General features: G+C 40.9%; 1 non-coding gene across 1 annotated transcript; it reads left to right on the top strand.

Moving 5' to 3' along the window:
* Window positions 1–8,782: 8,782 nt before the first annotated feature.
* mir5395 (microRNA mir-5395) lies at window positions 8,783–8,876 on the top strand. Its single transcript, NR_129996.1, has one exon. It is a non-coding gene; the product is annotated as a microRNA mir-5395 (primary transcript).
* The last annotated feature ends 12,698 nt before the right edge of the window (window positions 8,877–21,574 follow it).

Genomic DNA, 21,574 nt, shown 5'->3' with positions numbered 1-21,574 from the left:
CTTAAAACTGGGCAAAAATTACAACTGGAAGACAATTGTGATGGTAATTCCAGGGAATAGATATGAACTGCTAATCCAGGAGTGCAAGCTGGTTGATGGGGGTGAAAAACAACCCCCACTTATGAAATTTAATTTTAATAAGAATCTAGAAGCTTTGGGGGTTCCAGTAAGTTGGTGCAAAAAAAGGCTTTATTAGGCTCATAGGCAAAAAGGCACAATGCCCGTCAGTGGGTTAAAAGCTTGTGTAAACCCATAAGGAACTCTGAGAAGTAAACTCTACTACTGCAGAACTCACCAAAATATGTTTTAGGTTATGTCATTGACTGGAAACAGATGCCAATAACTGAAATGTGTTTCCAAGTAAAACACGCCTATGGAGTCCTTGCCCAAATTTCTCCATTCTTAGACTCCACCCTCCCCAGCTTTAGATGATATATAATTTTTTTCTTTGGCTTATTAGTTGGGAAATACAGTACATACAGGCAGGGCCGTAGCCAGAAAAAAAATTCGGGATGGGTTTTGAAAATTTCGGGGGGGGGGGGGGGGTTAACCCCTAGCACACACCCCTCCCCACTACAAACCTGTCAATATCTGCTTGAGATAGTGCCTGGAGGGACTCTTAATGTTTTGTGTCTCATAGACTTAGCATGGGGATTTGGTTAACCAGTTAAAATTCATGAGTAAACCAGTTTTTTTTTATAACCTGAAAAATTTCGGGGGGGGGGGGGGGTTGAACCCCTAACCCCCCCCCCCCCTCGCTACAGGCCTGCATACAGGCAAGATGGAAACCAGTAGCAGCAAATACTCAAATGAGAGCTGTTGCCAGTTACACACCTTTCTGAAGCCTGCTTCTTCTTACGAAATCATATGATTTTTGTTAAGTCAAGTCAACTTTATTTATACCCTATCCCATTTCCCCTTGGGGACTCTTCTTACTCCTGTACTTTTTGGTAAAGATTTTTTCTGGAATATTAATTAAGCTAATTGGCTAGAGTTTCTGGTGTCCTTGGGGTCTCCTTTTTTTAAAAGTGGGAGTCCAATGGTAAACTCCCAACCACTAGGAGAACAACTTGGAATACTTATATGGGTGAACAATTTTTTTTTGTGGGGGGTGGCAAAGAGCACCTGCCAACATGTACGTACATATATGTTCAAATACCCCAAGAATATTACTGTTTTTCAGCACTCCACGTTTTTCCTCATTAATATATTTTGCCATGTTGACCACAATCGGATGTTGCTTCCCACACATCTCCCAGTTTTCATCTGTGAAATGTGAGTCATGTAGCATAGGCTCAAAACCAGCTGAGCTGTTTTATCATAGGACTTATAAAATTTCACAAAAAGTAAAAATACAACAAGAACAAAGTGAATAATTTATATTGTGCTGCCCTTCTGGGACATCCGTAATCTGTCATATGAAGCAGTAGTTTTCTGATTGGCAGGGAAAGTTTTAAGCAGTCTGCATTAGGTCCTGCCAGGGACGCCTGGCTTGACAGCAGTGTGTGCGAAAAAGACCTTGGAGTCCTCGTGGACAACAAGTTAAACATGAGTCAACAATGTGATGCGGCTGCTAAAAAAGCCAATGGGATTCTGGCCTGCATCAATAGGGGAATAGCGTCTAGATCTAGGGAAGTTATGCTCCCCCTCTATTCTGCCTTGGTCAGACCACACCTGGAATACTGTGTCCAATTTTGGGCACCACAGTTGAAGGGAGATGTTGACAAGCTGGAAAGCGTCCAGAGGAGGGCGACTAAAATGATTAAGGGTCTGGAGAACAAGCCCTATGAGGAGCGGCTTAAAGAGCTGGGCATGTTTAGCCTGCAGAAGAGAAGGCTGAGAGGAGACATGATAGCCATGTACAAATATGTGAAGGGAAGTCATAGGGAAGAGGGAGCAAGCTTGTTTTCTGCTGCCCTGCAGACTAGGACACGGAACAATGGCTTCAAAATACAGGAAAGGAGATTCCACCTGAACATCAGGAAGAACTTCCTCACTGTGAGAGCTGTTCGACAGTGGAACTCTCTCCCCGGGGCTGTGGTGGAGGCTCCTTCCTTGGAGGCTTTTAAGCAGAGGCTGGATGGCCATCTGTCGGGGGTGCTTTGAATGCGATTTCCTGCTTCTTAGCAGGGGGTTGGACTAGATGGCCCATGTGGTCTCTTCCAACTCTACTATTCTATGATTCTATGATTCTATGATTCTATGTGGCATTTGCTAGGTGTTTCCACTACTACAGGACTGAAATTGAAATGATGCACCTGATTCTGACAAAAATCTGGGAGACGTACTTATATTGTTTTTGGAAATGAACATAAATTATTATTATTATTATTATTATTATTATTATTATTATTATTATTATTATTATATTGTACGACACAGCAAACAAGATAGATATGCTGGATTTCGTTTCACAAAATCACAAGTCGAACACTTCCCAAGTGTCTAGGACTGTGTGATGTATTTTCGGATGATGCGCACAGATCCCAGTAGGGTGGCCTTTTGCAGTTGGCAGATCGTAATTTTGTCAATGCCTATTGTTTTCAAATGCCGGCTGAGATCTTTTGGGACGGCACCCAACGTGCCGATCATCACCGGGACCACCTGCACTGGTTTCTGCCAGAGTCTTTGAAATTCAATCTTGAGTTCCTGATAGTGGCTGAGTTTTTCCTGTTGTTTTTCATCAATGTGACTCTCACCTGGGATGGCAACATCAATGATCCAAACCTTTTTCTTTTCCACAACTGTGATGTCTGGTGTGTTGTGTTCCAGAACTTTGTCAGTCTGGATTCAGAAGTCCCACAGTATCTTTGCGTGCTCATTTTCCAATACTTTTGCAGGTTTGTGATCCCACCAGTTCTTTGCTGCTCGCAGGTGGTACTTGAGGCACACGTTCCAATGAATCATTTGGGCCACATAGTTGTGCCTCTGTTTGTAGTCTGTCTGTGTGATTTTCTTACAGCAGCTGAGGATATGATCAATGGTTTCGTCAGGTTCCTTGCACAGTCTGCATTTTGGGTCATCAGCTGATTTTTCGATCTTGGCCTTAATTGCATTTGTTCTGATGGCTTGCTCCTGGGCTGCAAGGATCAGGCCTTCTGTCTCCTTCTTCAGTGACCCATTTGTGAGCCATAGCTAGGTCTTCTCCTTATCAGCTTTTCCTTCAATTTTGTCAAGAAACTTTCCATGCAATGTTTTGTTGTGCCAGTTGTCAGCTCTAGTTTGCAGTGCGGTTTTCTTGTACTGATTTTTTGTCTGCTGTGCTTTGAGGAGTTTCTGATTTTTGGCTTCAATCAAAGCAGGTTCTTCACTTTGCTTTACATATTCTTCTTCTTTGACTGCTTGTTTTACTTGTAAGAGTCCTCTGCCACCTGATCTTCTAGGCAGATACAGCCGGTCAACATCATTGCGAGGGTGCAGTGAATGATGAATGGTCATGAGTTTTCTTGTTTTTCTGTCCAAATTGTCCAGTTCCGCCTGTGTCCAATTTATAATGCCAGCAGTATATCTTATGATAGGTATGGCCCAGGTGTTTATGGCCTTGATGGTGTTGCCTCCATTGAGTTTGCTTTTGAGAATTTTTCTGACCCTTTGTGTGTATTCTTTGCTGACTACAGTTTTCACATGTTCATGCTTGATGCTGTCCAGTTGTAATATGCCCAGATATTTATAGGCCTCTGGCTGGTGACACTTTATTGTTTGGCCAGTAGGCATATTTATGCCCTCACTATCAATGATTTTTCCCTTCTTCAATGCCACTGTCGAACATTTGTCCAAACCAAACTCCCCACCATCAAATCAAATGTAAGCTAACGCAGCATTTGTGTGGACACACATAGGCACAGAGAGGGGCTGGTAAACACATCCCATGTTGTGTGGGAGCAAGGAGCAATTGCAACACTCTTAATCTATAGGGTAATAGCCTATGTGTTGACTGAAGTTGTTTTAATCTCCCATCTGAAATGACCAGTTATTCCTTTATACCAACCACTCTTTTGCTGCCACCTGGCAATAGAGGCCCCTGAAACCAAGGGTTATATCTCGCAAAAAGCTATTTTCCCCACTGTGTGATGACCTGATTACTGCTGTGATCCCCCTTTACAGATCAAAGAAAGATTAGCGTGATTTTCTTCCTTTTTTGTGTGTGTTTTCCTGGCACATCACAAACCTCTAGAGATGTAATGGAAATGAGGAGCAGATTTGTAGCGAGAAGAGAATGTAACCCAGGGTGCATTTAATGAGAACACGTCAAAAGAGGTTTGTCCCATCAGCTGAATCATTTCAACTGGAGTTTAAACATGAATATGTTGGCATGTTTTAGACAAATCAAATAATTCTCTCGATATAATGTGGAGTCCTTCTATTTACATGTACTTAAACATGTCTTCCAACCACTATTTGATCTTAGCCATTTTACTCTTATTACTTTTAAAAACCTATCATTAAGTCTTCTGACCAAGGCAAATTCAAGGCTTTTTGCTAACAGAGAGTGCATCTACTCTGTAGAATTAATACAGTTCAATACCAGTTTAACTGCCATTGCTCAGTGGTATGGAATCATATGGGCTGATGTTTTAAAAGATTGGCCTTTTCTACCCAAGAGTGCTGGTGCCTCACCAAACTACAAATTCCAAGATTCCGTAGCATTGAGCCATAGCAGTTAAGGGGGTATCAAAATGAATTTTTTTTCTATGTCAGGAGTTACTTGAAAAACTGCAAGTTGCTTCTGGTGTGAGAGAATTGGCCGTCTACAAGGATGTTGCTCAGGGGATGCCTGGATGTTTAGATGTTTTACCATCCTTGTGGGAGGCTTCTCTCATATCCCCACATGGGGAGCTGGAGCTGACAGAAGGAGCTCACCTGCTCTCCCTGGATTTGAACCGCCAACCTGTCAGTCAGCATGCCTACTGGCACAAGGGTTTAACCCACTGCACCACTGGGAACTCTGAAATGCATTCATTCTACACTGTAAATGCACCCTTGAGCTGAGGAGCAAATGGCACAACTTTCCATCTACATTAAGCTGTCTAATATCCAAAGCATAGGAAGCCAAAATCTAATAAGTACCCTTATCTAACATTTCTTACAATATTTATCAAATTCAAACATGAGAAATGTGTTGCTCCTTCATGACACCCAAAATGCCATGCTCAAATAAATGGTACCATGTTGTTTAATGGGAGGGCTGGCCCTCAAATGAGGACTGGGCATGCTCAGTGGCCGGGGAATGCTGACTGAATGTCTGCAAGGAAGAAAGAAAAAACAGGGAATGGAATGGATTTACTCAAGAAGTGCTGTGCACTGCAACATTTTACGCCAAGGTCTGTTGTCCAAGTTAATTAATTGAAATCCTAGCTTAAAAGACAATAAACCATACATTGCTGGAGCAGCAAGATGACCAGGCAGGCCAACTGTCTTCATGCTCTACTTGTGAGCTTCCATGAGGCATCTGATAGACCTCGAAGGAAAACAGCATGCAGGAGAGAGATTATTCTACTGATCCAGCAGGCCCATAAGTTGTCCAGCTCAAGTTCCATTATGAGAAATTGAAAATCTACACAAGAGACATATAGATCCAATGTAGCAAAATTTCTAAAAAATTTGAAGGTCTTTCCATTTACATTTCTGGTAGGTGGGACATCAGAATGGTTTCTGCCTTACTCTTAGGCAGTCTGTAGGTACATCTGTATTGCAGAATTAATGCTGTTTGATGCAATTTTAACTACCGTGGTTCAATGCTATGGAATTATCAGAGCTTTGACCTACTTTCCCAAGGAGTGCTGATGCCTCACCAAATTAAAACTCTTGTGATTCCAAAGCAATGAATCATTGCAGTTAAAGTCCTGCCAAACTGCATTAAGTCTACCGTGTAGATGCATCCTGATATGATGACATCAGGCAGTCTATGTTAGGAGGTGGCAGTATGGTGTTGAAGGAGAGAGTTCTGTGTTTCACACTGCCAGTTCTGTACTCTAAAGCCTAGTCGTCTGTTGTGTCCAGTTATAGCAGCAAATGATATATCTCATTGCCAGTGTTGACAGACGGTTCAGCCATCAGTCCAGTGCCATTTTGTACTTTGCTGAAAGGAGTGAAATATCTTGGGTTGTCCTATCAGAACGAGGTGACTTTTTTGAACCATAGTTGAGAGTCAATGGGGGGCTATGGTTAAACTGTTGGGACATTCAGCTTGAAATTCTCACTCAGCTATGAAGCTTACTTGGCAACTTCGAGGCAGCCAATCTCTCTCAGTATGACCTACCTAATAGGGTTGTTATAAGAAGAAAATAGAAAGGGGAAGAGCCATATACATTGCTTTGAGTCCCTAGAAGACATATCAGGAGTATGTTATACTTGGTTATGGGGTGCACTCTGATACCAGAACAATGATGACTTCACGGATGTTGCCTCTCTGCCCAACTAGGAGGAAAACTCCATTTGAATAGACTTAACTCTTCCTAATTATTTTTGCTGCCAAGCCAGCCCATTGAACATCTCATCCCAAAGCAGTCAAATAAACCCCTAGATATCTAGATGATCTTGCCAATTCTTTCTTTCTTTTGCCCACTCTTGGCAAGGGATCCATTCACAGCTGCTTGAAAAGTCTGCTCAACAGGAGACCTCACGCAGCTGCTGGCTTCTGCTGAGCAAAACAGAATTGGCTAGATTTCAGCCTCCCAAGAAGCAGCAATAAAGCAGAGCTGTACTGCCTGCTTTTCAAAAAATATGACCTGTGACTTGTCTTCTTATCCTTCCTAAGAACATAGGAAGATATATGCTGGAGCCTACAATGGCTGGCGATCTAGAGAGAACTCACAAGCTATTGGCACTCACAGGTGTGCTACTTCTGATATTGGAGGTAATATAGAGCCTTCATGACCAGAAACCCCAGAATTTCTTTTTTGAAGTTGGAGATGGAGAAGGTCAACATTGACTGGAGATTATTACATTTACCTATTTGCACGTACTTGCAGCAAGAAGGCTAACTGTTGTTCTCATCCATTATCACTGAATGATTCATAAATACGAAGACGCTTACAAGCACAATCTAGAGTTACAAGTGCTCTCCATGTATTCAGTGTAGCTAACTCCTTATCAGCCCTTACTATTCCTGGACGACCATAATTGTATTCATATTTGTTTGTTGCTGCTGTTGTTATTTGCCTTTTCAGTCACTTCTCAGTTATGGTGACCCTAAGGAGAACCTATCACACAGTATTTGGGGCAGAATTTTTTCAGAGGGAGTCTGGCCTTTCCTTCCTTTGAAGCTGAGAGAGTATTACTTGCCCAAGGTTCTCCAGTGGATTTCCATGAGTGAGAAGGGATTCAAATCCCAGTCTCCAGAATTGTAGTACAATGCTCAATCCATTGTGTGTCAATAACATCTAAGAGGAACTTCTATGAAAACCTACAGGTGACTTCTTGCTACCTACTTCAAATTTTGATCTATCTCAATGATTTGGAGGGGGAAATCAAACCCAAATCCAAATACTATACATGAAAAAGACCACCAGAGAACCATATTCTAGCCCTATCACCTTTCACGCCCTGTGGTGTCCACATGCCAGCCTTCCAACCCACAGTATTAAGGACACAGAGCAATTCCTACTGTTGACCAGGGTCTTTTTCACATTACATAACTATGGCACTATAGTTCTCCTTTAACTGCCATAGCTCCATCCTAAGGAATATTGGGATTTGTAGTTTATGAGGAGTATTTAGACCTCCCTGCAGAAACATTCCAGGTCTTCACCAAGCCACAAACCCAAGTAATGGATCTAGCTTGGGAACTGCTGGTTTTCAACTCAATGATGAATCCTAGCTATATTCTAGACTATGGGAGAGCTATCCAAAGTGCTGAACCTGTTTTGAGTATAGGGTTCCTGTCATTATTTAGTTCCTTTAAAGTTTGGATTAAAAGATGAAACAGAATCACCATTGTATGCACTCTTATCTAATGAGGTCAATCCAGTTTCTTTCCTTGTAAAGATTCAAAGGATTGCCTGAACCAATTCACAGAAAAAGTAGGAACAAAACCTAGATTTTTCATTTTGCTTGTGGATACTTTTATGGGAAATTGCAGCCAACATTCCCTTCTTGATCTTGCATACAATAGCCTAAATTCTGTTATGTATCTATTTAATCATATTCCATCTTTTTCCCGTTATGGGATTATCTCCTGGGATGAGTTCCTACTATTAAAGGAGATAACTTATTTGTGATCTAAACTAGAGTTAATCCATTAGATCAATGGGATTTCTCCATATGTTGACTCATTACTCCACAATGAGTGAATGGGTCTACTTTTGTACCAACAGGATCTCATCCAATGCTTCCCGCGTTCTTAGGTTGCATGCAATAAAGACATCAAAAGCCGAGAGCACCTATAAAAGGTGAAAGGGCAAGTTCTTTGAAGCCAATCCCTACTGGGAAATGGTTGACTGGATATATGTAAGCCTTCAGGCAGTGCACATTGCATTAGGTAGAAGAGAGTGTGCATTATTCAATAGCATACCGTGTGAGATTGCATTGTTTTGGACACTTTTTTTTTTTAGCTGTAACATAGTGCTGTGGGAAAGTGGATCCATTACCGGGAGAAGGGCAGGATAAAAATTAAATAAACAATAATTAATAAAATGGTCCTGTGCTACTGAAATCATCGTGATCCAATGATTTCATTGTTGGATTAGGACTCTGGGAGACCAGGGTTCAACTTGAAGGCACATAATGCAACAATAGCAAATATTTATATTTGTGTGAGGGAGAAAGAAAAGGAAATTGGGTAGGGAAATGAATTCACCCCAATTGGACTAGTTGCCTCTGTATGCCTCTGTATCTATATCAAAAGACAACTAGTCCAATTGGCAGGATTATTTCCCTACCCAATTTTCTTATAATCCGTTTATCTATCTCAAGGGCATTTCTCATGTATGTGTGTGTATGTGTATATCTAGGAGCCTATGGTATCTAGATTAAGGTGCAATTTTTCCAGAGGAAAGGATTTCTAGAGCTTTCTCTATCTAGAAATCCCCTCTGGGGAAGAATTGTTCCTTGATCTAGAGGCCATAGCATTCTACATATACATAGACACATGTACATACACACATATACAGTCGAGTCTCGCTTATCCGTAAACGGGCTGGCAGAACGTTGGATAAGCGAATATGTTGGATAATAAGGAGAGATTAAAGAAAAGCCTATTAAACATCAAATTAGGTTATGATTTTACAAATTAAGCACCAAAACATCATGTTATACAACAAATTTGTCAGAAAAAGTAGTTCAATACACAGTAATGCTATGTAGTAATTACTGTATTTACGAATTTAGCACCAAAATATCACAATGTATTGAAAACATTGACTACAAAAATGCGTTGGATAATCCAGAATGTTGGATAAGTGAGTTTTGGATAAGTGAGACTCTACTGCATATCTATATCTACCTCAAAAACTCCTCCCCTGGAAGAATTGTACCTTAATCTAGATCTCATAGCCTCCTACATACATTCTCACGCACATACCCATATACACACATCTATATTATCTATATCCATCTATCTCGAAATCCACTGGCCTGTTAGATTTACTCCTTGATCTAGATAACATAGCCTCCTACACATACCTATCTACCCTATATACACGGGTATAAGCCAACCCAAATATAAGCCAAGGAACCTAAAAAACTGGGAAAACTTATTGACTCGAATATAAGATGAGGGTGGGAAATGCTGCAGCTACTGGTAAATTTCAAAAATAAAAATAGATACAGTACCAATAAAATTGCATTAATTGAGGCGTCATTAAATTAAATGTTTTTGAATATTTACATAAAACCGTAATTTAAGATAATAATAAGACTTGAATAAGATAAGACTCTCCAACTCTGATTACCTATACACTTTAGTATAAGCCAACCCAAATATAAGCCGACCAGGACCCTCACTCGAGTATAAGCCAAGGGGGGCTTTTTCAGCCCTAGAAAGAGGCTGATAAACTTGACTTATACTCGAGTATAAACAGTATATTTATATCTACCTCAAAAACTCCTTCCCTGGAAGAATTGTACCTTAATCTAGATACCATAACCTCCTACATACATTCACACGCACACATACCCATATATTATCTATATCTATCTATTTCTATCTCAAAATCCACTCGCCTGTTAGATTTACTCCTTGATGTAGATGCCATAGCCTGTGACGTATATGTAGACACACTTATGTATCTATCTATCTATATCGAAATCCCTCCCCTGTGAAAAAACTGTGCCCTGATCTAGATAGCATAGCCTTCTATCTTTTTCAGTCTCCATGCCCCCACCACCACCACCACCACGCAATTCTCCTTTACACACACACAGAGAAACACCACAAACCAGAGAAAAGGGGAATAATAAAACTGGTGGTTGTGTGAAAGAAGAGACCAAAGAAAGGGAAAAAAGGACCCCGTTTTCTCTGTGTCTTTCTCCTCTTCTCGTTTGTTTCTCTTTCGACTTCCAAACCAGCCAACCTGTCCCCGCGTGTGTCCCCCACCACCACCACCACCACCGTCGCCGCAACCACCGCCACGAACACCCCCTTTCCCCTACGAATTCATTTGAATAGCTTTCAAGCTGTAAAATGGAAATGTAGCTCCTGCCCTCTATTTCAGCAGCAGCCGCAGCAGCGTCCTGGCAACAGAGCAATTTTCTATCATCAAGGATAAATGGCATCGAACAGAACATTCTGATAAAAAAAGGGGAGGGAGGAGGAAAAGAAAGAGGGGAGAAGGAGAGATTGTGTGCCTCTGTGTGTGTGTGTTGGAGGGGGAGAGCTTGAGCCCGGGAAGAGTGTGTGATTGCTGCCCTTCCTGTCTGTCATCCCATTACAAAACCTTCCCTTCCAAACCTGAGCTGCATGCTGTCAGAACTAATAACGCCTCTGTAATAAAGAGTTTGTGTGTGTGTGTCGGGGAGGGGGCTGCATTCAGGCACAATGTTCCCATTTATGACATAGAGCTCCTTCCTTTCTCCCTTCTCGGCTCTCCTCCTCCTCCCCACCCCCTTGTTTCAAAAGAAAGAGGTCCAAAAATTGTGTGTGCACGTGTGTGTATGCATGCAAAGCTGGCTTGCAAATAAGAAACCAAAATGTGGACCCCTTCCTCCATGGCCTAGCAAAGCATCAGAACCTCCATATCTGATTTCCATGTTCAGATATTGCTGTTGTTGTTATTGTTAGAAATCAACTCCTCTATTTAGTATATTGAGTAGTGTGGAAGGAGGAAGGAAATAAAGGACAGAGCAACTTACAACTTAGCTTTGTGTGTGCTTAAAAAGAGATTTACTACCCTGTTTCCCCTAAAATAAGACATCCCCTGAAAATAAGACCTAGTAGAAGTTTTGCGGAAACACTAAATATAAGACCTCCCCCGAAAGTAAGACCTAGCAAAGTCTTTGTTTGGAAGCATGCCTGCCAAACAGAACACCAGAGCATGCAAGATTGGGAAATGTATGTACCAGAGATTGTTGTACATGGAAATAATGGTAGTAACAAAGAATTCTTGATAGAATTCACAGTTTGTCTGGTTTGCTGGTTTGTGATGACAACTACTGTACAGTATATAATAAATGTTATTTTTCTTTCTTTCTTTTTTACTCAACAATAAATATCAATTCTTCTCTATGGAAAAATAAAACATCCCCTGAAAATAAGACCTAGCACATCTTTGGGAGCAAAAATTAATATAAGACACTGTCTTATTTTCGGGGAAACACAGTATCCATAGAATCTGCCATTTTAGTTAATCAGGGTCTCCGCAAACAAATAACCTGGATAACGTGAATGCCATGAAGGTTCCATTGAAAATAATTCATTTATAGGCTGTTCCAATGCCCCTAAGCCAGAATCTTTGTATCTTCTCATTGAAGCAAAGATCCCAACTACTCTTGGGTGACAACAACCCAATCCATGGCACCTCTGATGACGCTTGCCTTTTTGATCACCCAAAGAGATCAATTCACCTTAGCTTCTAGATCGTGGACAGCCTTCAATCCACATATGGAGCAGATTGGAAGTATGGAAACTGCTTTCAATTATTCCAGCTCAAAAGACCCTAACACACATCAGCCCCATTGAAACTAAACCACAATCCAGTTACTTGCATTCAAGCTCTATATGAGAAGGAGGGAAGGACATCTTGTATCTACAGTCTAAAAATGAAGCATTAGTAAAGACTAGTAAGTCCAATGGCTTCTTGTTAACTACTTTGTAGATTAGATTGTTGGTTCATTCAATGTGTGTGTGGTGACCCCATGAATATCACAGGGATTTTTTAAGGCCAGGAATAGTCAGAGATGGTTTGCCATCGTTTTCCTCTGAAATATAGCATACAGAATAGTGGTCCCACAACCAAGTGCTAAACGGATCTGTCCCTGTTTGGCTTCAAAAATCTAATTTGGTCCCTTCAAGTTCCAGGAGATCTTAAATAATATGGTTGGGCCCTATCTACTTTAGGCAATAGCCTTGCTCGGAGCTGTCAAATATACAGAAATGCAACTGCTAAGTTAAAAAAAAAGTTTCTCATTTCTGTCCTATAAGGTATTTACCACAAGCATGAGTTGAAACAAATGTTGCAGTGTTTCTTTTCTGGTTGGAACTAACAATTAGACTTAGTCCATGAGGTCGATATAATGTTCTACTATGGAATAAAGGACATTCAACTCTGACAGGTGATGAGATGGTTTGAGGTTTCACCTGGAATCACCTCTAGAGGCATCAGGGGCAAAAGATACAGAAACATTTGATCCTCCATTATTGGAAATGTAAAATCCACCCATAAACTTAGAAACTTCTCATCCTGGGCAAAGGACAGTAACTCTTTTGTTGGCAGAAAGCAGAGAGAAAGTAGGCAGTCTTTATATTAACAGAGTCGAAGATGCTAGATTAGTAGTAAAAGTCAATCAAAACCCAAACTGGATAGCATAATTTCGTGAACAGAGGACAGAAAGCTTCCAAAACAATTGTTTTCAGTGTGTGGAATGTTATCTGCAACAATTAACCAGGATCTCTGAGTCTAAGTCAGAAGGGTTCATATGTAAGACATCTACACATTCATGTCACATCTTTCTCCTCAACAAGGTTGCTGATATTATACAACTAGTAAAATCCAAATAGAACAAACAACCTATAAAACAACAACTAACTATAACAAACAGCATGTAGATTTAACAAAAACAAACACTCAGAAGAAATTTCATGTTTCTTCAGTAGAGCTCTCAAAGTAGGAATCTTCCAGCTCTGGCACATTTATTTGGGAACAAGCTCTACTGAACTCAGTGAAAAGTGCTTCTGATGTGCCTTGTTAGATCTGGCTGCTCATTCCTTTGAAGGGTCAGCTTTTCCGCTTTGACTAACCAGCAGAATTTGTTCCTTGCAAAATTAAACATTGCTTTGCCCGACAGAGGCTGGAACAAGTGGGTACAGTATTTCTGTTTCCTGCTTTGGGCTGCAAAAATGATGGGGCCAAAGTGCACTCGGCAGAAAATAAGACATGATCCAGCATTCTTTCTGAGGCCATAACACATGGATTGTGGGATTAGTCAAGCACATTATGCAAACCTTGGTTTCATACCCTTTCAATGAACCAGGACACTTAGTTTTTCTTGTGTGCCTTTAAGTCAATGGTTCCCAACCTGTGGTCCGTGGACCACCAATGGTCCACAAGAACTAAAATATGGTCCATGGCCTCACCATTACTACACTGTTGCAATGAGAGAGACTGGTCTCGCGAAACCCTCTTATAGTGCTGAGGCTTATTAAATATGGTTTTCTGTGAGCGAGCAGATAGCGACTATTGGATGGCATATGTTCTGTATCAGAAATTAGATCTGATGTGGTCTATCTAATGCAATTTTCTGAATCAGTGCCCCAAATAACCAAACCGAATCTAAAGTCGACCAAAAACTGATTCATAAGCCTTTTGGTACTAATGTTGGAAAGTGGTCCCTGGTCAAAAAGAAAAAGTTGGGAACCACTGCTTTAAGTCCTTTCCAACTTATGGCAATCCTAACGCAACCATATCGGGGGATTTCTTGGCAAGATTAATTCAGAGCAGCTTCACCTTTGCCTTCCACTGAAGCTGAGAGAGTGTTGCTTGTTCAAGGTCACAAAGTGGGTTTCCATTGCAGAGCGGAGATTCAAACCCTGATTTCTAAAGCCATGGTCCAGCATCAAAACCACTAGGCTACACTGAATTTCAACCCTTGCATTTACTACAAAGAAATTCAGGGCGAATGTCTGACCAAAAAAAGCTGACTTCAATCTCACTTAGTAATCTTTGAACCGCTGGGGAGATTTGAACCCTGACCATCCCAGATATTTCTAGACATCTCTAGATATTTAATATGTAATTGCTCAAAGGGAGGATTCTTATTGGGATTGTGCTTTACCTTTTTAAGCTTTTGTATGACTTTTAAATAATTTTAAACTGTTTAGCATGATGATAAGTGTTGTTATTGTTTTTCATTTATTACTTTTGTGAATCACCTTGGATCCCAGCTTGGGAGGAATGTGGTATATACATGAAATAATAATAATAATAATAATAATAATAATAATAATAATAATAATAATAATAATAATAATAATTCAGACTTTTCATGGAATAGCTGAAGTTCAGCAGACACTAACAAGCTACGTACATTTTCTTGGTTATGATTATCTCTTATTTCAGTGGAAATTTTGGTTACAGAACCAAACAGAATCAAGCAAGCAAACAAACAAATACATTGGATTGCTCAAAGTTTTATGACTCATTACAGGAAATATATATTTAAAGCACAGTGGTATCTGTATTCCTATTTCAGGTGCTAAAACATATCAAAGGAAGGCTGCATTTCGGGACATTATTTATCCTTCCAATACAATCCTACACATGTTTACCTAACAAATAAGTATCATTGGGTTTTTGAGGAAAGGCACTCCCAGCTTCGTGAGTATGATATCAGTTTATCTGGGAGTAATGCCCATTATGCTTAATGGACTTATTTCTGAGTAGGCTGATGCTCTTAATCTATATTTACTGAGATTTCTAGAAGACAAATGCAATGGGAGTTTTCATGTTACTTTATTGCCATGGAGAATAAGTTGAGGCTATGTGCTACTTGCACTATTCAGATGAAAGAGGGTTGATCTTGGATCAAATGCAGCTTGTGAATCCTTACATAATGCTGCTCTGAACCCTTTGAATGATGAAGGAAACAGTACATTTGGGTGTTTTAAGGCACACAAAAGAGTACACATCAATCTTAGCATCTCTGTTGAGATGTTCAGGGACCCATTAGATACTGCACTGCCAGTTTTGTTTCATGGTTTACCTTTTGGGATTGAGCTGGTGTTCTGGGAATAGTTTTTGACCCCACTGTATCTCACCTTTCAAGGATAGCCCAAAGCAATTGGATGGTTTAAGGTGAAAAACAAGATGGTGTTCAGTTCACACCTATTTCTGGTTCCAACGCCAATGGAACTGGAAGTTGACTCATCCTTCAGCATTGGCAATGGGACAGCATCCTCCTCCACACATAAAGGCAGCAGATTAGACTGCCATATTGCTATTTTTTAACCTGAGAGAGAGCACCTCTCCAGGAATTTTTATGCTTTCCAGTATGACTCTATGGTCAACTTCCACTGGAAGCAGACCATAGAATCATATTGATGCACCTACAAATTCCTAGAGAGGTGTTCTCTCTAGAAATCTCTAGGTCTTCCAGCAGGTGATGTTGAACTGCCATGGATGAATGCTATGGGATTTTACAGGTCTTTAGCCTTCCCTGCCAAAGAGTGCTAGTGCTGCACCAAATGACAACTCCCAAGATTCCATAGCATTGAGGAATGGCAGTTAAAGTGGTGTCAAACCACATTAATTCTGCAGTGTAAATGCACCACTGGGCTGTAGGTTTTATGCCAATCCACAATGGAATTATGTATATAACAAGTGGGGAAGATGCTTCCTTCCTTCCCTCCACAAGAGGTGCATCTACACCAGGCATGGACAAACTTCGGCCCTCCAGGTGTTTTGGACTTCAGCTTCCACAATTCCTAACAACCTCAGGCCCTTTCCTTTTCACCCTCAGGTGCTTAAGTGGCTGAGGGGGAAAGGGAAAGGGCCTGAGGCTGTTAAGAATTGTAGGAGCTAAAGTCCAAAACACCTGGAGGGGCGAAGTTTGTCCATGCTTAATCTACATTGTAGAATTAATGCAGTCTGACATCATTTTAGCTGCCATGGATGAATGCTATGGAATCCTCAGCAATCTCCTCCAAAAGCGTGAACAGTCATTGGCGGCTCCCTATATTGCCCAGATGCGACCGCATTGCCGCAGTCAAAATCCAGTCAAGGAAGGATCTGGTTAGTCTCCACTGGGAGGTAATTAGCAGTTTTAATTTGCCTGTGTCGACAGCTTTCAAAAAAGGAAAAAAGGGGGAGGAGGAAAGGAAAGAAAGACAGAGAGATAAGTGCCATCAATCTTCCAGTCTCCAAGTTAGTTACAGGACAGGAGAAGGGGAATTGGGCCCAGAATCCAATTTCCTCCCAGCTTGTAATTCAAGCATTAGGTTGGCATTGCAACTCTGAAGAGTTGTTTAGGAGTCACTGAATCTGGTTTAGTCTTAAACTGTACTTAGGATCTATCTAAGTGAACCTTTTGTCCCATCTCAGGCCTGTAGGTATAAAAATAGTGAACCGTCCAGTTAGGATGGAGGTGTGAGACAAGCAATTGATTACTGAAAACTGTCAGAAAATGTTTTCCCTCAGTTGTCTATCATAATTTTATTGTAGGTGCAAGTTAGAGATGATGTGAATCACAGTGGAAAACAGGCTAGCTCTGTGGCGGCTGTCCCTATACAATTCATAGGTCCTTTCAAATAATCACAGTCCAACACACACACAAAGGTGTTTTCTTGATGTCTTGGTTGTTAAGCCTGTTCCTGGGGTTATTTGGGGCACAGATTCAAAAAATTGCATTGGGTAGACTGCATCAGCTCTAGTTTCTTAGATAAGGTATTGGTTATCATAATTTTCTACGGGTGAGAAGATGACAACTGGTAGATTTCATTTGTCCTGTATCTCAAAATCTATAGCTGATAGAGTTGGGCTCGAATCCAGTTTCATCTGTTTCTTTCGTGGTTTTGTACCATTTCATCCATTCGAATTGCACGGAATGGTACAACCCCAAGGGAACAAAAGAAACCATGAAACAAAAGGCAGAAGGGAACGGTAGCCATTTGATCAGCTGGTTTTTGTCACTTGGCTGTAGGCCCTGGCTCGCAGGGCTTTCAGCCAAGTGCTGGATGCTGGATACTCGTAGGCCCTGTCTCCTGGTCCTACGAGCATCAAGCATTTGATTGTAGGCCCTGGCTGCCAGGCCTACCATCAAGCCCTCAACCATAGCCTGCTAGCCAGGCCTATGAGCCATCAAGCACTCAATGGCTCTTGGGCCTGGCTAGCAGGCACTTTGCCACTCAAGGCCTGAATTTTTTTTTCAGACCTTGGAAAGAAAAGCCCATTTGTATAGGTGCCTTTTTCCATAAATGGTGGACAGAAATGGAAATGGGGCCATACAAATTGAACAAATAGAAACGGTAAGTAATTCCATACAAATGCACAAGTCTAATAACCGATAAGAGGAAACTGGTGCCGTTTTTGGAATCAGCAGGTCAAATATATCCAGAAACAGGGTGTCATTTGGGGCACTAAAATATGTGTTGGACAGTATTATGAGTGCACTTTAACTGCCATGATTCCATCCTATAAGCTCCTAGGATTTGTAGTTTAAGGAGCAGGTATTTAGACTTTTCAACCAGAGGGCTCTAGTACAAACCAAATTACTCACCCCAGGATTCCATAGAATGCTACCATGGCAGCTAAAGTGGATCCATAGTGTTATAACTGGCAAGTGTGAAAGAGACCCAAGTCACTCCTTACATTATTTTTTTCAACTACCATAATGTCTGTTATCTGTTTAGTGGTACCAACATGGAATCTAGAGATTTGGATCACGTTCACACTGCACACAGACATTTGGCAACACTAACTGCTAAGGCTCAATATTTTGGAATTATGGGAGTTATAGTTTCATAAGGTTTTTAGCCTTCTCTGCTACAGAGTGTGTTTGCCTTACAAAACTACAGCTCCCAGGGTCCAATAGCATTGAACCATGTCCGTTAAAGTGGTGTTGAATTGCATTAATTCTACTGTGTAGGCACATCCTTTAATTCCATTTTAACTGCCATGGCTCCATTCTATGAAATCCAGGGGATTGTAGTTTGGTGAATTACTAGAGCAATGGTTCTCAACCTGTGGGTCCCCAGATGTTTTGGCCTTCAACAGCTGGTAAACTGGCTGGGATTTCTGGTAGCTGTAAGCCAAACCAACTGGGGACCCACAGGTTGAGAACTACTGCACTGGAGCTCTCTGATAGAAAACTGTATGTACCTCATGAAACTATAACCCGAGGCCCCTGAAATTTCATAGGATGGAGCCATGGCAGTTAAAGTAATATCAAAATGTTATAATGATGTAGTGTGGAAGCGACACAAGTCTGGTTAAGACAGAGTTGGACATGAAACACCTTAAGTGCATGTGGTTGTACTGAAACTCACAGCTTTTCTCGCCATTGCTAGATTTTGATGGGATTAGCAGTCTGACCACATTTGAAGGACTGCATAATTCACGTTGTGTTGCTGAGAGATCTCTGGTTGTTGCTCTTACTGAAGTCAACATTCACCATGGGTTTCACTGGTGGGGGATCACAACCTTAGCCTATATACTTACTAGGCATAAGACTCGACAAATTCGAGCTGGGCAAGTTAGTTTTAAAGCAATGGGATATAACCTCAGAATTGAGTCTTGAGTGGGTGGGGACTTGAGTCCCTATGCATCTTTGTCCAGCTCTATTATAAATAGCCTCATTGTACCGTTATCTTCATATTTCACATAAATAACTTCCCTAGCGAAATATTAAATTCAGTGGGATTTCTTTCAGAGTTAGCATGCTCAAGCTGAGCTAGAAAAAAACCCCATATCCCATAGAAGTCTTTGAAACTTCTTTCCAAACTGAGCCAATACAAATTGCAATGAAAGTCCCCTTGATAACAACAAGTGTAATGTAGCATTCTACCATTTTGACTTATTGAAACAACTATCCTCAATCAGATGAATCAGGAAGATTCACGATTTTGCCATTGATTTTTGTATCTTGCATGTACTGGCAAAGATTTTCTGGGTTTCTGTACACATGATTTTTATCAGGCCAGACAAGAACATGGAAAAATCACTTTCTGTTCTTTCTACAGCTCCCAGAAATAATAGCAACGCTTCAGATTCTATAGCAGGGCAAGGGAAAGGCTCAAAGTTTTTCAAACTTCTGTGACAGTGGCCCTATTTTTCAAACATGTTCCTAGCTTGGCCACTTAGTGCTCTTCTATCTTTCTATGGCAAATGGTTTCTGAAATCCTATGTTCTCCTGAAAGAATCTGTAGAAGGAGCAAGAAAACCATTGGGGTTAGCATCACTTGGGTTAGCTCTCTGCACTTTTATTTGGGAACAAACTTTATTGAACTCTATGAAAAGGGCTTCTGATTTGTTAAGTCTGGCTGCTCATTCCTCTGAAAGGTCATGCCCAGAATTTGTTCCTTGCAAAGTTAAACATGGATTTTTCCCCCTGAAAAATCAAACATAGCTTTGCCCAACAGAGACTGGAATAAGTAGGTATTTCTGTAATAATAAATAACATAAATAATAAAGCTTTGGACTGTAATAATGGTAGGGTCATAGCCCAATAAGTATGGCATAATAAATCGACAGCCTTTAGGAAGCCATAATACATTAATTGGAGAATTAGTTGGACACATTATACCAACCTTAGTTCTATATCCTGTCAGTAAAATAGGGCACGGTGCCTTCAAGTCCTTTCTGGTGTATGGCAACCCGAAGGCAGCCCATCACAGAGTTTTTTTGGCAAGATTTTTTTCAGAGTGTGTGTGACTTTGCCTTCCTCTGAGGCTGAGAGAGTGTGACCTGCCCAAGATCAATGACTGAGTTGGGAAGGCCAACGCTCAAACAACTACACCACACTTCGTCATGGTACCTTTACCTCAGCATTAAACTGCTTCTTCTACTTTGATTTTCCAAGTAAGAAATAACACGACCATGTAACAGACTTACATCAGTCTTCTCATCCTTGACTCTGAGCATCTCCTTTTTAAGAAGGATATGGCACCATGTTTTGCCTGTAGACCATTCCCTAGGTTTTAGAATCCTTTTCCCATTTCTAACCAATGACAAATCCATCAACTTTCGTACATTCACTAACCGTGAGGACTGATGGCAATGGGAAATTGAGTTGACCACATCTAAAGAGCATCAAAGTAGAGGAAGATGTCAACTTCCCCAAAGTGGAAGATCTCAGATTCTCCCACGTCCCTTTCACTTAGAGAAGCCTAAATAGGAATTCATCCAGAAATGTGATTTTTAAAAGTTGCATGTATTTGTAGAAGAGAAAGCAGAAACATTTCTGCAGTATAAGCAGAAGTGAGACTTGATGTTATTCTGCCTTTTCCCAAATATGGCTTTCATTACATGCCTTCCAGCTCAGAACAATTACACAAGATACAACATGATTCATCCAACCAGAGCTACTTGCAAATATGGTTGCTAGCTTGCATTAAGGGCATTCAGGTATTTTTAAGATCTGTGACAACAGTAAATGCCACCCTATGAGTCTGTTTAGGCTTATCAGGTGGTGAATAAGAGAAGCAAACTAAATAACCTCCCAAAACATAGTGAGGCAGAAACATAGATTCATAGAATTGGACAGGAACGCAAGAGCCATCTAGTCCAACCTCAGTTTCTCTTGAACGTTTGCCATCCAGCCTGTGTTTAAAGTCCACCATCTACCAAGGACTCTTTCACACTAGACAATTATTGTCCTATAATTCTACTGGGAATACCTATATCCTATGGAATCCTCTGGTTCGTAATTTAGACAGAGGCACTAAATAGCCTAAAAGCAGTGAATCCTACCTGTTCTTGGATGCTAAGCAGGTTCAGGCCTGGTTAGTCACTGTAGGCTATATTTCAGAGGAAGGAACTGACAAAACACCTTCTCATTCTTCCTTGTCTAAGAAAAACCTATGGAATCAACAGAGTTTCCATAAGTGCCATTAAGTCCACAGGCAACTTCAATACACACACAAACAGAGGCACTATTGCTCTCTGGCTGAGAAACCTGAAAACCTCGTGCAACTACAAATACCAGGATTCCAAAGGATGAGACCACAGCAGTTAAGGTGAAATCAAAGATGGGAGTTCAGTCATGGAAATATGGAGTAGCATTGGGTTTTAAAGACTATACTGATCTGCCAAAGATTATCTGTAAGGCCATGGATTCCCTAGTAACCTTCAGAGCTGCATTTTCTATACTTTGACCATAAAGGAAGGGAGATACATGGAACTTTTATGTATTATCCAGGCAACTGCATGTTTTTAGTCCAACCTATATGCTGGTATGAAGTGAGGAACTGGCTGAGTCTTGGCTGAGG

The sequence above is a fragment of the Anolis carolinensis genome, chromosome 6 (genome assembly GCF_035594765.1).
Source record: "Anolis carolinensis isolate JA03-04 chromosome 6, rAnoCar3.1.pri, whole genome shotgun sequence".
In the NCBI taxonomy this organism is placed as follows: domain Eukaryota; kingdom Metazoa; phylum Chordata; class Lepidosauria; order Squamata; family Dactyloidae; genus Anolis; species Anolis carolinensis.
The sequence above is the reverse complement of the archived record's forward strand: the minus strand, read 5'-3'. Positions and strand labels throughout refer to the sequence as shown.